This window comes from Eretmochelys imbricata, chromosome 5, assembly GCF_965152235.1.
Source record: "Eretmochelys imbricata isolate rEreImb1 chromosome 5, rEreImb1.hap1, whole genome shotgun sequence".
Classification (NCBI taxonomy): domain Eukaryota; kingdom Metazoa; phylum Chordata; order Testudines; family Cheloniidae; genus Eretmochelys; species Eretmochelys imbricata.
In genome coordinates this window covers 92,621,223-92,640,340 of record NC_135576.1, presented here as the reverse complement: position 1 = coordinate 92,640,340, position 19,118 = coordinate 92,621,223, and positions in this window count along the sequence as shown.

Genomic DNA, 19,118 nt, shown 5'->3' with positions numbered 1-19,118 from the left:
CAACTAGCTGTTCACCTGGGAAACAGAACAGAATTCACATTATCCACTCATCTAACAAATTCTTGCTGCCCATCTACCTGTTTCTACTGATAGCTCCAACTGCCACCAACACGCATCTGTACAACGCACAATAGTGGTATTTCATATTGAGAAGATTGCTGTGATAACCACCAATCTGTTGAGTCTTCAGGGGCTGTATATGTTTGTGCTTTTCCACATTTAAGAAAATATTGCTTGCACTTCCTGATGCAAGACCCCTATTCTCACTGAAACCACACCTACCAGCGACTGATTGTTGCTCACGTTGCAGATTCATGTGGATTCGATGGGAGAATAGGATGAAATTTATACTTTTGTAGTACATTCTTAGAGCACCTTTTCCCATGATTTTTATTTTATTTGATTTTATTTATTTCAATGGGAAATGAAGTCAAATATACTTTAACTATAAAAGAAACTGCATTGCATGTTTGGTTTTGGATTGAGAATCTAATCTCTTCTCCTCCCTTCTCTTCACAAATGATATGCAGTTCTGGGGCCTGATCCAGCACATGATCTGAATTCCCAGTGACCTCAGCGGGAGCTATGCGTGGAGAGAGCAGACGGATGGCGCCTTCAGTTTAAGAAAGAAGATTCAGTGAACATGTCACTGCACACCATTTTGCAGTGTGAATATTTACATGCAAGCCAGATATATTACATACCTTGATGGTAATTACATATGAAGTCTGCAGGTCCAAGACAGAACCACTTCATGCAAGCTCACTTGGAAGTTTAAAATATCCCCATTATCTATGGAATAAGGACTAATCTTTTACAGAAAGCACATGGAATACTAACATTGCCACAACTATTTATTAAGGGGGGAATCACCAAAATCTGAGAATATACTGAATCTGATTTAGGGAAGGACAAGGTGTACTTTAATAGGTGTACTGAGGATTCTGTTGAGATACTGGCTGATGTTAAAGGTATATGTTACAAAATGCAGCATATGAGACAGCTATAGAAGGTGGGTGGGGTCAAATGGAAAGATTTCAAGGAAAATGGAAACTTCTTTCAGGTAAAGTGGAACAAAGTGATCTTCACCAGCAACTGCTCTCTCCAAGGTCCCTCTCTATCAACTACTCTTCCTTTCCATCATTGCTAACTCCCTTCAGAATCTCAAGTGTATTGATCATTCTGATTTCTCAGCTTCCCTTTTCAGCTTTCCCCTCCTGTGTGAGTGTTCTTCCCCTCATAGATTCCACAGTTTCTATTTATAACTTCACTCCTACGTGGAGTTTCTTTGAAGTTGTCTGCCTTCAATATGATTCTCCTCGTTGGTACTGCTCTCCCAAAATCTCTACCATGCTAAAACTATTCTTCTCCTTCCTTCATGGGACACCTACTGCCTTTCACCATCGCCACCCTTTCTCTACTTTGGCTTCTCCCCTTAAACTCGCTACTCCATCGCCTTCCATTTCCTCAAGATTTCGTGGAATATTTCAAAACAAAAATCAACACTATCCAACACAAGCTCTTTTTCAGCACCTCTCTCCTCCCCTTCTCCTTTTACAAGCTTCTCCTTTGTTGAATGAGCCTGTCTTCCTCCAACCTCACCCCATCTAGGGTTTCATTCCATGCTCATCACCACTGTATCTGAGTGCCTATCCTCTCAACCCAATACCCCACCCTGATGTCTAGCTCCCTTTAGTATTTTCTTCTGTTTTTCTCCCCAAGTGAATGGCCATCCTATTCCACCTTTTATTTCTCATTCTTATCCTTATCTTCTCTTCCCCTGCAAGCACTTTCCTCTCTAAATTTTTATTTCCACCCTTCTAAAAATCCCTCTCTCCTCTTCACCTGGCTTGTCTAACTTCCATCATCTCCTTTCTCCTCTTCAGCCTCCTGCAACCAGGCTTTCACCCTCTCCTCACCAGTGAAAATGCTTTCACTAATGACATTTTAGCAAGTCTGTAAATAATTCAGGTACCATGTTAATAATGCACAGCAAAGGAAGAAATAAATTAAGAAGTACAGGACAAAAATTTTCAGCAGAGATCTGAAATGAGATTGAAAGGTACAATAACTTTTCTGCACTAGATGATCTCCAGAGAAAAAGACTCATATGCCAATAATAGTGCAATTGTCTGATGAGGAGAGGGGAGCCTGGTGCTAAATAAACAGAGGGGAATAGAAAACAGAGGTTCATGAGGTGGTCTGAAGTCAATCCACAGAGGAAGATCTTAAAACCATTTTTAAAACTAGATAAATGAATGGGGAGTAACTGTAAATTTCAAGAATGGAGGATGGTTATGCTTCATTATACTTGTGACAAGACAGACAAGCAAGCAGTGTTCTGTGTGTGCCTTGAGGATTTCCTACTTTTAAGACAGTACTTCTCTCAAATAGAGTACAGACTTGTATTAACACTAATAATTCTATGCTTGCATCCGTACAAGATGAGGCAACACTGCCTAGTCAATGCAATGGTCAGAACTTTGTATGGATCTATTGTGATTCTGCCTTTGAAAGGATGCTGATGAAATTGCAACACAGTACGTGGACTGCTTTTCATAGTGCATGGGATTTGCAGCCTCTTTGTCATAACTTCCAGAAAATTTCTTTGATCCATTCTGTTCTGAAGGCAGGATGGCCTTAAACCAGTTGATCCAGCAACTTTTCAATGTTCTCATTACAAAAGACAGCTGCATTTTCCAGTCACACAGTGGAACCTGAGAGCTGTGTTCGTGGGAGCAGAGTGCTGAAGAAAATACAGATTATATTCATCCCCAAATAAAACAGGAACTAGAGTGCTCTACATCATCAGTCAATTCCAGCTCTGGATAATAGGAAGAGAGAGACATTCCCTTCACTTTTGCAATTAGCAAGAATATTATGCATAGCAACAATGTGATTTATGATGTTTGAGCTAGAGGTCCATTATTTCCATGCACATATGAAGAATTCTTTAAATGCTACATCTTGCTCAGACAGATAGATTTGTGAGGAAATCTGTGATTTCACTTTAGGTTTTCTCCTGAGGAAATGGCAATGCTGTGTCACATGTGAACTTACCAAATGTGAGAGAAGATTATTTAATTTCTTTGAGGAGTCAGCTGGTTTGTTTGGAAAACAGACTTTGCTCCAGAAACTTTAAAAGGCTTAATCAAGCTTACTCTTTTTAAGGGGGATGGATGGTGGGGGCGTGTCTGCTTGAGTCCCTAGTCACAATCCCAGGATCCTTACTCCAGTACCATTGAATGCTTCTAGAGGAAGAGCATATCCCAACCTGCAAGCCATGCTTTTCTTACTGTGGTCCGCTTTTGGCCCATTTAGTCCCTACGTGGATGCTGGACAACCACTCTCCTGTAACTTGAATCTATGATGGGAAAGCAACTGTTGTAATTTCTCTCTCTTGCCCTCCAAAATATATTTTGATAGTGTAAGCCCTAGCCTCTGCCTATATACAGTTCTGAAGCTTCTGTTTCTCCTACCAGCAGCCGCATGTTTTTATCCTGGGGAGAGATGTTCTATAATCTCTTGTGTTGTCCTTGTGCTTTATGATCCTTTGTGCTGTCATTTAAAAAACAAAACAAAAAACCCAGCGGCATCCCCAAACTATAGTTCATGGGCTTGAAGTGCAACAATCATCGTAAGATTATTGGGAGAAACCAGACAACATTACTGCAGATAAGCATAACAATAACACTAAGTGAAAATTTAACAATCCACTCTTGAAATAAAGCCCATCAGCTCTGGGGCAGTTTTTAGAAGCTGAGTATAACACCAGAAAAGTTTATTCCACCTAAATCTCTCTCTAAGAATAATTTCTTAGGCACAGCTTCTGCCTACGGGTTATTCCCACACACAAAAAAACAAAACAAAACAAAAACATTGCATCTTGCCAACATTGCAGCCCCTACCACTCCTCCCCAAATGAGTCCGCATAAAAAGCCCTGAAACCTATACACAAACCTGGAGTGAGTTTCTGGTTCATTAATGACAACCAAATCCAGATTAGTTTTGAATGAATTCAGACTATATTTTTCATGTTTTGTATAGCTCTTCTGCCTTCTTAGAAGGCTTTGCAGGCAAAGAGTTTTAAAAGTGTTAAAACTATCTTGTTTTAAATTTTTTTTCCATGCATACACTTTTTTCTTAAGCACTGTTCATCTTATCTGGTTCTTTTTTTAAAAAGGCAAATAATTAAGAAGAATCTCAAATTTTTAGACAGACAATTTTATCTTGTAAAATTGTAATTTCACATCAGCGGTAAAGCTACACTTTTACTGGTACATGCATCAACTTAAGGGACATCAATAAGATTAAAGCAGGATTTCATGGTAACAACTTTTCCACTCAACTCTTCCGGGTAGCACTTTATACTGAAAAGTTTGATTTCAGCACTAGAACATAATTAGCGTATCCTTGTTTTGTGACAAGTGTTTGCTACTGAAGCTTGAAAATAACCTCCTAACCTCTGAGAAGTGTTCCTTGGATGCCAGATCTGAATTTTGAAAAAGTTGACTTTATGTTAAATTACATTGAATGGCACACATCAGCTAAAATCTAAACTGTGAAAAACAACTAAATATCAGTTTACTGACAGATTTCAGTACTGCAATCAAGACAAATCTGACTTTTCAACATACTACTTTATAACCAAAATGACCTTCCACAGGGAGATATGTAGCAGATCTACTCAGCCTCTATGTTCAACTCTGTATTATCACCACATCATCATATCCTCTACTTGTCACCATGTCATCTGAATGGGAGCAACCCACAGTTCTAGCATCATTCATTAAATAAAATTAATGACAGGCAAAACTCAAAGGGTTTGATGCAAATCAGGCAAGCATGTGTGACAATACCTGCCTTTTATTGGTATATGCATCAGCTTGAAACAACAGTTCAGATTCTTATCTTGAAATCCAAGTCTTTTGAACTAACCTCACATTCCCCTGGAAGTTTCTAGGTGAGCCAATTGCCCATATCTGCACCACAGTTAGCTTCTTCCTTCTTTCCCAGGCTCTAGTCACCACCTTCCATTGAAGATCTGTGGGGCTTATCAGTTCAATTAGTCATCTTTGCTGAATGGGCTTAACACTGTTCTGTCAGCCAGGCTCTCTGATAGGGCCCAGGCTGCTAAATGACTTGACACAGTCAGGGCTGGCCTTATCATCAGATGAACTGAGGCGGCCAGCTCAGGTGCCAGACTGTGGGGACAGAGGAGGACACTAGGACCCAGAGAGTAAAAAAATTGTGTCTGCTGCTGGTGCATATGTATTCTCTCTGCTCTAGATGCACAGAGATGGTGGAGTGCTGTGCTGGAGGAAGGAGGGCACAAGAGACATAACAGGCAGGCAGGAGAAAAGGTGAGAGGGAATAACAGAAAGCAGTAGGAGCTGCAGGGAGAGAGGAAGAGGAGGAGCCTCTTATGTACATCTCTAGCACCCCCAGGAGCCTGGACTGATTGACACCAACTTCTCAGGGAGCTTCCTGTTTCCTGCTGCTTCCCTGAACCCACTTGAGGAGAACAGAGAGTCAACTGAAGTAGTAGGAGCTAGTTAGGCCCTTAAGACACCGATATCTTCCCTCACTCAGGCCCTGCTACCAGCCTGCTTATTTGTCCCTTTCAACTGAGTGTCGAGAGCCACTATTGCTGGGACAGAACAGCAGTCATGAGTGAAAGAAGAAAATGCCCCTCTGGGGCAACATTCAGAAAAAGAAAAAGCAAAGGAAGCTTTTCTATCTAAGTAGGAAGGAGCTCTCCTGAGATACATAGACACAAATGTTCACAGTGAGCCTTCTGGCCCCAGTGAAGATGTGAGTGGTGAGGAGATGCCTGAACTTCCAGTTAGTCAGAGTGCAGGTGACCTGACAGCTACTGCAGCATCCACATCTCCATCCCAAATGGATGTAACATGTGCCTCCACCACGCTCTTCAGGAATGTGCAAGGAACAGCTGCTGCTGAGTTTAGTTCCTTAAGTCTAGATGATCCAGGACTGTGGACCCACTTGAGCAGCAGCCGGAGGGACTTCCTTGTACTGCATGGGCCACAGCAAGTGAAAAACTTCATGTTCCCCAAAGACAATGAAAATAGAAGTTTCCATCCAACACATTATTGGCATGAAATCCCCAGTGGTGACAAAATGGAGAGGCCATGGCTTATGTACTCAAAAACCCAGAATGCTGCATACTGTTATTGTTGCAAACTCTTCCAGTCTAACGTTCCAGCCACATTGGGTTCGACAGGAACAAAGGACTGGAAAAATCTGGCTAGAAATCTGGCATACCATGAGAAGGCAGCAAATCACCAGAGAGCATTCCACAGGTGGAAAGAGCTTGAGATGAGACTAAAGGTTAAAGGCCACCATAGATAATCAACATCAAGAGGAGATTGCATCAGTTTCTCTTTACTGACAAAATGTTCTGAAAAGGCTCATTGCCATTGTGAGAATGCTTGCTACCCAAAACCTAGCACTGCGTGGCACTTAGATCAGCTGTATGTGCCAAACAATGGAAACTTCCTTAAAATTGTGGAGCTGATGGCTGAATTTGATGCTGTACTCCGGGAGCATCTAAGAAGAGTCACCATCCTGGATTTGTGCTGGAAATGGCCCAACTTGATGATCACTTTAGATAAGCTATTACCAGCAGGACAGTGGGGTGGGAGGAGGTATTGTTTCATGATCTCTGTGTGTATATAATGTCTGCTGCAGTTTCCACGGTATGCATCCGATGAAGTGAGCTGTAGCTCACGAAAGCTCATGCTCAGATAAATTGGTTAGTCTCTAAGGTGCCACAGGTACTCCTTTTCTTTTTTTATCCAAGAAATGTACACACACCACCACCTTGGAAAAACAAGTCAAAATGAGATCATACAGTTACTGGCACCAAAAGTCAAACAGAAGATTGTGGCAGATCTGAAGTCAGCAAGATATTACTCTGTTATTCTAGACTGCACACCTGGCATCAGCCATAAGGAACAAATGACTTTAATGGTGTGTTTTGTAACAACAGAACGTAGTGAAAATGTCCCTGCAATGGTGACTGTCGGAGAGCATTTTTCTAGAATTTATTGATATTGATGATACTACAGGAGCCGGTATGACAAATGTGCTTCTTAAAAAGCTGGAAGATATGGAATTGCGATAGCTGACATGAGAGGTCAGGGCTACGATGATGGTGCCAACATGAGAGGAAAGAACAGAGGACTGCAGACACGGATCTGAGAGTTAAACCCTCGAGCTTTTTTTGTCCCATGCAGTTCTCATTCATTGAACTTGGTGGTCAGTGATGCAGCATCAGCTTCTAATGAGGCTGCTGAATTTTTTTTAAATGTAATTCAAAGCATCTATGTCTTTTTCTCTGCATCAACTCATTGATGGCAAATTTTGAAGCAACATCTGGGAACATCCTCTCTGACACTGAAACCACTGAGTGCCACATGATGGGAAAGTCAAGTGGAGGCAATAAAGCCTATCAAACACCAAATTGGGAAAATAGATGATGCCATAGTTGCCATTATGGAGGATAATGCTATCACAGAAACTGTTCGTGGGAAAACAGTGGGAGAGGAAAATGGAATCACCAGAAACATACATAACTTCAAATTTCTGTGTGGTTTAGTGTTGTGACGTGACATACTGTTTGAAATAAATGTTGTAAGCAAGAGACTCCAAGGTGATAACCTTGATATATCTGAAGCAATGGAACAACTGGACAAAGCAAAGTCATACCTACAGTCTTACCAGTCAGATGAGGGATTTCAAAATGTTCTGAAGAATGCACAGAAGTTGGCAGAGGAACTTCACACTGAAGCTATTTTCCCACCCATTCAAGAATACAAGAGTCACCGAAGAAGATGACATTTTGATTACGAGGAATGGGATAATCCCATAAGAGACCCCAAACAACAATTCAAAGTTGAATCCTTTAACCAGGTGCTAGATTGTGCAATACAGTCAGTTTTGGCCCCAGCAAGGGGGCACGGAGGCGTCATTTGGGCTCCCCACCTCAGGTGCCAAAATGTTGTGGGCCGGTCCTAGACACAGTGGAGTCTCTCTCCCCCGGCCGCCCGCCCGCAACTCCAGAATGTAGAAGATTGAGGTTCACTCATTTTCAATGAGAAAAGTTTTAGATTTTAGTTCAGTTTGAGTTTTAAGTGACATTTTAGACCAATTTCTCCAAACTGGTTTCCCCAATACCATAGCTCTTGATATAGCCAACCGAATGCCCACAGTTGTAGTTTCTAGTCAACTTCACCCTTGGACTGATTTCCAAAAGGGAAGCAGCTCTGGACCATGCCCATGTGCACACCATCTGTGTGCCCATTTGCACACTTGGTAATCATCATTGCACAAGCAAATTGCCAGATGATTCATGTATGTAGTCATGATAATTGCACAAATGAAGCTCACAGCTGTACACATAGTACCCCTTAGCTATGTACTTTTATACATGGCTCATGGTTTCTGCCCTTTTGAAAGTCAGGTTCACTATAAGCACTTCGGCTTTCACAGAAGAAGCTGCTGTAAAATTTTGAAATCTCCCCCTCCCAGCCCCCCACGCCCTTACATACCTAAAGTGAAGGCCAGGCAGAACTGCAGTCATTTGGGAGAGCACAGGGGCTGCTCCATGCCTATCCTCTCAGGAGCATGGAAAAGATAGGATGGTGGAGAAAGCCGTATTCTCCCTCTCTCCAAACACACGAGGAAATGGCGACAGTTATACACTTACTACCTTCAGTCAGCTATCAGGGAATGCATAGGTTCTGTGCATCCAGGAGCTATGGGAGGAAATCCTCTCCAGGTGTTCCCCAATGGCAAAACACAGTCTGCTAGCACCCCCAGTGCAGGACTATGTTTGAGTCCTTAACGTTCATAAAGTATTTTGAGATCATTGGATGTTTACTTGTTTCTATATCAGCATTAATCATTGTTATTTCTTAGTCATTGGTGTGGTCATTAATTAACCCAATATGATTGGTAATGAATATTTTAATAGAGTTTAAACACACTGTATAAATAAACTGAGCCAGTGCTGTGTCACCTGAAGAACTTCTTTTACTTCAATTGTTTAATTAATTTGTGATGCAAGTTCTATTCTGCTGCATGTCCTCCTTTCTTCCAATCCGGCAGATGGGTTTTACAGTAATCACATCTAGCCTAAATCATCACAGAAAACAAACTTCAGCACAGGCAGGAAAGGTTAGATATTTTTAAAAGGCAAACAAAATGAATTTTTAAAAGCTTCAAAATAGTCTTGGAACCATAAGGTGCTTTCCCCAGCCACTGGCAGTTCTTTTAACAAAAGATGCTCTTAAGTTATGCAGGCTTCTCATTTGTCAGTTCAGAGATTTCTCAGTCTCCTCTGCTCCATACTCTGTATAATTTAAGGTGACTCACTGTACAGGAAAGTTCACCTTCCATTAAAGTGTTTTCTTTAGTAAGCACTCTCCTCCAAGTGCTGTAGTGTAAACATGAGTGGCTACGAATACGAACATTTATTAAATAGAACTGATGAATATTTCAATACCTAAGGGAGAGCAATTCACAGCTCAATCTTTCAAGCTGTTTTAAGTGCACCACAGGACAATTCCACTACATCTTCCATTAATATTTAATTGCCCATTTTATTCTGTTTACCTTTTTGGTTAATATATAATTTAAAGCCCTTCTACTAAAAAGGATTGGAGGAAAAAAAAAACAAGAAAAAAAAACGAACAACTGTTAGTCTGCTTTTAACAAATCTCTGGTGAGAGCTTTTGCTTCATTTAAAATTCATTGCAAAGAATTTTTATTTAATATCAGTAACGCAAACCTCAGGTATTAAAGTAAAACTTGGAAGCAAGTGTTGCGTAACATTCCTGATGCTGACTTGGATTTGATTTATGTTAGTTTCTGACTAGCTGCCATTGACAAAGCAGTAAAGCAACCTTTGATGGTGCCATGTGTGATAACCCAGTGAATGAACAAAACAAAAAAAAACTGGACCAAAAAAAATTGCTATGGCAGAAAGCTGGCCACACAGCAGAAAGTGATATTCTTGTAGTCCTTTCTACATAGGTTTTACTGGCTAGGAAAAAGGTATTACACTAAGCAGAATGAAAATACATTCCAATAGGGAACAGTTATAGACGTGGAGACTGTGATTGCTAAATACTTCTCTAACTTTTGGTGCATATGTGTAGAAACCTATTGGATTAGTAGACATACAGCATTGCTAATGTCTGGGATTATTTCTTACCTAATCTGATCAATATATTTTGCAGGTACTATACATAGGATTTTAAAGCAATGCTCATGGGAGTAGGAGACCCAATCTGCACTTGCCAGTCATCAGGATTTCACAACATATCACAGAGTTGTTCAATAGAAGATGATGGTGATAAAAATGAGCAGGACCTGTCAACTAAGGTGCCCAGAACAATGCTGGGGAATAGCAGTACTCACAGTATTCACTGTAGTTTGGTAAGTAATCAGCAAAACATATCTAAATAATGCAGTTGGACAAGACTTGAAATGGCTATTACACACACATTGTGTAATGGTTTATTGCATCCAGTTCTTCTAGAATTCACAGATTTGATCAGAACATCCATAGGCAGAGTAAACTGTGCACTCCTGATATTCTTTGACACACACAATGACAAACTAATGGACTAGAAGCTGCCAGGCTCCCTTTTCATGCCTCCTGACAGGCATGAGGAAGGAGCAGGATAAGATAATGGATTGCGTGGAATTCCAGACACAGTTTAATGATGATACAATGTCCTGCCAGTGCAATGTGATGCTAGCATTAGAGTGTTGCATCAATGTGTGATGGATTATTTGGAATCATGGCATTTCACTGTCAGGATATCACTCTGCAATTATTTTGTTATTCTCTGCAAGGCTGTACAGTTAAGCAAAACTCACTTAAAATAATAAGGAAGAGGGGTGTTGTCCAGGACTGATCTTTTTGTAGGTTTGCTAATTTGTCAAGCCAGCTATTTAAAAATAACAGTGGATAATCAGAAAAGGCGGCACCTACGGTCTAATTGCCACTTTGGTAGTTTTAAAGCAATGCATTGGGAGATGTAAAAGCTAAATATTCCTGTCCTTGTTCCAAGTTCAGGTTAGGTTTGGTTTTTGAAAATTGTTGGCGGGGAAGTACAACAAGGGCATCATATTAATCTTATTTCTTGCATCATGGCCTTGCAGAAAAGCCTTGTTGTTGCTGGTTTTCACAAAGATCTGTCAGGTCGTCCCATGGCCACTGCCTACAACTGTCTTTTCAATCTAATTTATGATGTGTGAGAAGATTAAAAGCATGGTCATGTGGTGCTTTTTGGGGATGTTTTAACCAACAATACTCACTTACACAAATCACTTTCATGTAACAGCAATTTGACAGCATTTGAAATTCTCTAATTTTTCCCCCCTCAAAAGTCAGACCCCAAAAGTTACTCTCAGCTCCATTCCCTGGTCTCTCTGGAACTTTTAGGGTCATGTTTCCCATATGCCTCCAAGTATGGAGCACTGATAGAATATTGGTACAAATGCAAGACAATCTGATTTACATGTTCATATTTAGAAAATGAAAAAAAAATAAATGTGAAGGAATTAAATTCTGTAGCTGACTTTTTTTTTTTTGGACTTCTTTCAGTTTTCTTTCACTATCATTATATGATGGCAAAATTGTGTTTAAAAACATCATTGAGCAAACTAAGGTATGATTCAGCACATAAGCACACACATAACTCAATGGAATGAGTAGTTCCATTGACTGCAATAGCATAAATGGAAACACAGACATAAGTGTTTGCAGGGATGGAATCTAATGTGTTACATTCAAGGTAAAATGAGAATATATAAGCATATTTATGCATTCAGAGAGAGATAAACACACCAAATATTATGGAAAGGCAATACCAATTCTAATCAAGCTTTTTTTTTTTTTTTTTTTAAGAAAAAAGAAAAAAAGTGAGTGAGAGAAACTAAACCAAAAACTAAAATATGAATTGGGCAGAACAGCAGAGCTGCAATTCTTGAAAGTGAAGATTTGCTGCCTGAACAAGTCCATCTGCCTACAGAATACAGTGAGTATATTCAGGATTGTTGCATGCCACTTTTCTGCTCTTGAATCAAATTCCTATGATAGTAAGAGAAGGCTAACAATTATACAAGTATTTAACAGTTCGATAAGAATAAGGCACGTGCAGAAACCCACGTGCAGAAAGTTTAGCCAGAGCCAGGATCAGGCTAGATCGTCAATACAGAATGAGAGGAAGTTTACATTATTTTGTTTGACTGAAACCTTGAACTGTTGGTGAATTCTCGAAAAAACAATTTCTTATACAATGCTGGTCATAGTTTAAAGGAGGACTGGGAAGGAGCAACAGCCCCTGCTAAAAGCTAAACAAAATCACCTCTCTCAGACCTCAGTGAGAGGTGCTCTACATCCTGCGTGCTCCCATACAGCAACACTCCAATCAGGCATGAGAGCAGAAAACAGTAGTTTCCCTGTACCCCAATACAATCCCAACCTCACAGCTTAATTTCTTTCTCTGTATGATTGATGGGCAGCGACATGCTTGCCCAGGCTTTCTCCTTCTCCAGTGCTGCCATCTTTCATGATTTGTAGGAGAACAACATGATCACCAGTGCCTTCTACCTTTGCTCCCCTATGGACTGGATACACAGAACCTGGTTCTGCTTGGTGATTATGCCTAATGTGCAAGCTCCATTTTGCCTACTGACTTATTTAAGCCATGAATTCTGACCACATCTTCCAAGGCTGTAAAGTATGCAAAGCATATGAATGTGAAATATGATCTCATGCTATTTAAAACCATGCAGATAATCCTTAAACAGTCATTGTCAAGGGTGAAAGCAATGCATTTCCTAGGAGCAGAAATTACACAATTTTTTTTTTATTTTTTTTTGGGGAATAAGCCGAATCTAGTTTCTTCCCCTACCGAAGCAGAGCTATGTGTTATTGTTTTCTGACATGGAGGCAGACACTAGAATGGATTTGATTAGTTACAGTCTCAGCTTGAAGTCATTCTTTGAATATCTTATTTCCACCCATTCTCTTTCTGGGAACTGATACAATTTCATCACAACTTGTGTGTCTTCCAATTAGCGGTCAGGTACTAGAGTAGCCTTTGCTAAGTATCAGAATCCTCCATCCAATGCCTGGAGATGGTATGTGCAGGCTCAATGTTCAGCTTGAAGTAAGATCCTCATGGGCTCTAGAAAACAGCTCTATAGATGAGTTAAAAGTTATCCTATTCTGGGTTTCGCTCTTCTAGGTTTCTTTCAACCTCAGATACACATTGCATGTTATGGGCTACTTTATGACTTTGTGCAATGCAGGTCTGGATCCAAATTTCAGTAAGTGGAGACAGAGGTTGGGTGAAAACCATTAGTTTATAGTTTAACAGTAATAATATCTGCAGTCTAAACTAAACCCTCTCACATCATTTTTGGTGCAACATAAGTTTATAAACATGTCTGTTAAAATTTCTTTTAATTCTCTTTAATGTTTTTCCTCTTTTTCTTCTTTTTATGGGGTGGGTGGAAGGAGTTGGCAACTTATCTGTTTAACTATATTTTATTCATGCCACTAGTTCTAGTATTATCGACCCACTTCCAAGTTCTTTTCCATTCATGCCTAGAAATCTGATGGACAAAATGTCTGCCTTTTAACCATTGGAAAGATAGCTGCAAGTAATTGTTTGTCTCTTTTCTTTCTTTTTCTCTTGTCTCTGATTTTCCTGTCATTACTGTTAGTGAAATCATCTGATTGCACTGTCTGCTAGACATACTGTACTTCTAAAACCTTTAACTTTTAGTGTTGATGCTCTACTTTATTCAATACTCGTTATCTGGGCTTGAGCCATTAACATATTATATGCTTGTAATTCTTTAGAATCCATCTGGTCCCACCCATGCACAAAGTTACCAGTATAGTTTGTAAGCACAGCAACACCGGTTTAATATGACAGAATCGGTTGACTCAGTCCTTCCATTTAACATAACCTCAGCAGCTATTAAACTTTTTGATACTTGGTGTTTTGCTTAAGACAACTGACTTAAGCTCACAAGCCTCCTGCATCTTGTCTTTCCTACTGTTTTTTGTTCAGCAGGAGGAGTATGCTGGCTGCATGCCACCTATCATAAAATAAGTTTACTATAACATGAGTTCAGGTGTCGGCATTCTGTTGCCATTTGAGAATGTCTACCTACATGAGGAGTGGGGAGAGGAATTCATTTCCCTTTAAAAACATATACAGTACAAAAAAGAGCAAGAACTATTGTATGTAAGATGTAGAACACCTTACCTGATCATCAGCCGCAACATGGGAAGAAGTTTCACTGGCATATCGAGAGTCAGGAGAAAGCTTGACTTGATTTTATCATGTCAAAGAACTACCTCCCGTTTGTCAGATCTTGTTAGTGGTCCTGATGTTGTTCACACTGGATGTCCAAAGAGCTCTGCTTGGTAGCATGGCATATTCTTGGCACATTCTAAAAATAAGTAAAACATATACAAAGAACTTCAGGCTCAGAAGATGATAGAAACCAGAAATGGTTCACATCCAAATGCCACTACTTTGAGAAAAAGCTGGATCGGCAAACCTTTTGTAGCTTACAATTGGGAGAACCCTGGTTTACGGTAAAAGAGAAAGAGGAATTCAAACATAAATGGAAAGTAGAATTTCCGGTGTACAAATACTGAAACAGTGTAGTTTTCTTGAACATAAGAGAGTTCACACACATGCTTGACGTTGCATTGTTAGGGTCTAATGCTAGTTAGAAAAATTATTCCTGCCAGTATCCAAGTTATATCACAAAGTTACATATCATTTTAGTAAGAGCCATAGATTTTCTGACCAGATGGGACCATTATTATCACGTAGTCTGACCACCTGCATGACAAAAGCTATAGCATTCCTGAATCTAGCTCCATAACTTGTGTAGGAACCAAAGCTCATCTTTTAGAAAAAAAAATCACATCTTGATTTAAAAATTCTAACTGATGGAGAATTTACCACATTCCATGATCATTTGTTCCAAAAGTTAATTACAATGATGCTTTAAAATGTCTTATTTCCAGTTTGACTTTTGCTGACTTCAGTTTCCAGCTGGATCTTATCTTGTACCTTTGCCTGCTAGATTAAAGAGACCTGAGCTATCTTTTCCTTATGTAGGTAATTATACCATGGTGTAAGGTTAAAAGGCAACCATGATTAAGTGATCACACAATAACCTGCGCTCTTTTAGTTGCTCATTTGTAAGACATGTATTCCAGATCACTTATTCTTGTAGCTCTTCTCTGTAACCTCTACAATTTTTAAACACTCTTTTTAAAATGACACCAGCACTGGACACAGTATTCCAGCAGTGGTCTCTCCAATGCCCTAGACAGAGGTAACATCACCTCCCTACTCATTATGGCTATGTTTATTCATCCAAAGATCACATTAGCCACTTTGCGACAGTATCAAACTAGGAATGCACGGTCAGATGATAATTGTTAGCAAGACCTTCTCAGCATCATTGTATTCCAGGATACAAGCCACCCCATTCGACCAAGCCACCACCCTGTAAATGTTGCTCACTTTGTTCCTAGATACGTGACCTTGAATTCTATTGCAGATGTTCCTACATATGATTTTTGTGAGAAAGAGACTTACCCAGGTCATCTGTTTATATTATAGTTACAAAGGGGCTCAAAATCAACTTTACTTTGAGTCCCTGGTTGCAAGCTTCACTCTGGGGAGGCCACTGCCTCTGCATGACAAGCCCCACAGACTGGAAGAGCTAGTCCTACAACTCAAGGAAACAACTGCCTCTACCACATGAGCTAAAATACAACTGCTGGTAGTTCTCAGATCTAACAGGCTCATTATGTTCCTTATAAGCTACAACCAGCCAAAAGAAAGGAAAATACTCACAAACACGTACAATGCAAGACCCTATTTTTACTGACTTCAGTGGGAATAAACAAACCCTAACTGGAATCAGTAGGAGCAAGATGTAACCCAACGCAATCCACAACCACAAGAAAAAACCCATTAATCTAGTATACGCTAGTTTCTTCAATCATAAACAGCTTGTGAGCTGTAAAATAAACTGAACTATATGGAAAGTTCATAAAAGGAATAGCGAGTCACAAACCACAATGGTACTAGATTGGGACACAACATTCATTATACAAAAGTCAAAATTCCAAGTCAGGGTAATTTTTAATTAACTTCAATTCAGAACTGTGCTTGCAGAAATATTTCCTGGCAATTTTCAGACCAAATTAATTTTCCAGTCCAAAGCTATAAAGGAAGAGAACTTTAGAGAAGAAGCTCTTTGTAACCTCCCTATGACTAAGAATGACTAATGCTGCTCAGTAATACTGAGGCTTGCTTGGCTTTATAAAATTGGAACATTTATCTTAGGGCTGTGCTTGTTTTTAAGGAAGCTGTTTTTGCATCCTCCAGTGGTATTAATAGCAGATCAGGGCAGTTTATACTGCTCTAGCACATTCTCTTCTGTCTATATCCATTATTTGTAAAAAAAAAACACTAGACTTTTATTAATTACCAGAGCTGATTCATACTCACTTGTGGGGTAGTTTTCACTCGAGGAAGAACCTGACTCTGCAATTTTGACACCAACACCTAAAGACATTGACTTTCTTAACAGGAAAAGGAAGACTGCCTATTTAGGCTTGATAAAAGGAGGCGCTCCACCTGTGCAAAATCCAGCCTCCCTTCTTAATTGGAAAATTGTAATATCTTAGTGATTAATATCAGCTAATGTTGCAGTGAGCCTAAAAAGTTGGGGGTTCCTTATAGTGTGTTTTTAGTCCCATGAATCTAGACCTTCCCCTAGGAAATACCTGCAGATAGTGTTTGTGGAAGATTAGTATTATCCATGTTTTTATGTTTTAATTTCTGCACTATCATTCTTTATCTAAAGAAAGAGTTCATTGTATTTCCCTGTACACCACATTAGTGGCACAAACATGCCGCACTAATCTCACCTATGTAGCCAAGAAAAAGAGTGAAACAAACTGCAGAGAAATGCAAAGGTTGCAGTTTACCTTTTAATTTTTTTAATTAAAAATAATTTTTTTAATTATAAAATCATTTTGTTTGCATGCTCCTGGAATAATCATTTGCAACAGAAATGGCCGCGCATCAAATACATCCTCAGGCTGATTCAGGAAGTCTCTGATGCATCATCTCTCACCAATTAGGAATAAAGATGCTTTTTAACTGTTTGTTCCAAATATTCCACTTTGGCTGAGATCTAAATTCTATTTAGATCTGAGCTGTGAATAGCAGTGCTGGCTGCTTATGATTTCTGACAGAAAATGTCTGGTGATAACAGTAATTGAGTTAGTCCCCTTTATCTTAGGCATGTGATAAAATATAATTAACACTGTGCATATTCTTCCTCTGGGTTTGTGAGTGGGCTGGGGCAACAAGAGGCACCACATGGCTCTTATTTGACCCGAATCCTGGGGAAAAGAAGGTACAATTAATGCAGATATTAACGTTTCTTAATGAGTTGATTAATTAGAAGTGGATGTCTCTTATTATTAAATATACACTCTTATGAACATAAATGTGCATGTCTGGCAGGATTTGATTTTTCTTCTATAGAGCTAAGAGTCCTGATGTTTCAGTATTTATTTTTCATGCCAAACAGAAATCAAAGCATGTTCTTCTGTTTTTAAAGAAATTCACCCAAACCTAGAGAATAATGAAATTATGCTATTATTGTAGCCATCTGTCTCTTCACATCAGTCTTTTATGATGTTTATAGTGCAGTTTCAGGGCTCCATAAGAAATAGTAGTTTACCAGCATTTAATTTGATGATTTAAGTCTCAATTTTGAATTAGCTTAAACCCAGTAGAGATTCATGTGTTTCCATGTTTGGGGATGGGGGTGGGGAGAAAATGCCTGGAAAGTTATTTATTGCGTTCTCCTTGATTGGCTATTAAAGTAGGGGATGATGTGCTCCTCTGCTTTTGTTATATACTTTTTTTTTTGCTGTTTGCCACCCTGACAGACAGGAAAGTTACATCCAGTGCTAATTTGAGTAACATCTAAAGCCTGGTCTGACAAGGTAAATTCAAATTATGAAGTGATCCCTTCACATACAGAGACCTTGTTAGTTAGATTAGTGGGGGATTGGCTCAGTGTGACAGCTTGTTTACTAAATGTGAGCTATCTGCATTACCAATGCAGGCAGTCTATATATTCATTTAAAGAAAAAAAAATAAAGATGCCATTTTTCTTATTTGTCACAGAGTTCATGTAATATTCCTTCTCAGTTTTCTTCACTGTTGACTTCTTAAGGAAATAGCTGCAAGTGTGTACCTTGGAGCGAGACAGCTAATTTTGTTATGGATGAACATAGTGTTGTGACAAAACAGTGGCACAGCTGTCATAACAGCTGTCACACATTAATCATGACAGCGGCAAATAGCATAATTACTTTATCTGGAATTCCTAGCATGCACACTCAGTATGCACCACTACAGTGTAAGCATATCAAGTGTGGTTTAATTAAAAGACATCAATACAGGTTAGTTAGACATGGGCTAGGAGACACTGATACAAAATGAAAATAAAATTTATAGTTTCCTTTTTAGGGACACCCAAAGACCAATTACTTAGCCAACAAGGTAATTTGAATCTGTTTTCCTAACCAGCCCTTCTTGATGCATAGGCTGTGAGGTAAATTGAGCCACTTGTACAGTTATGTTTCTGACCAAATCTCAGCTATGCACTATTCAATGGCTATTGCTCCTTTCCAGCTCTTTTGTATGTTCGCATTTGTCCCGCATCTTCTGGTACACGATAAGATTCTGAAGCACAAATAACGAGTTCCATTGTATATGTGGTAAAACTTTAATTTCCCACACATTTACATATTGAGAGAGTCATGCCATGAAATTTGCACTCTGATCTGGATCTGCACATGCCAAAGTTTGGGTAGTATATATCAGAGGCTCATTATAAAGACAGTCTAACTCATTCCCATGGTGTCAGATGTCACTTACGGTCCAAACAAGGTTCCCCCGCTGTTTCATTCACAAAAAGAGAAGATGAATGCAAGTTAGGTTGAA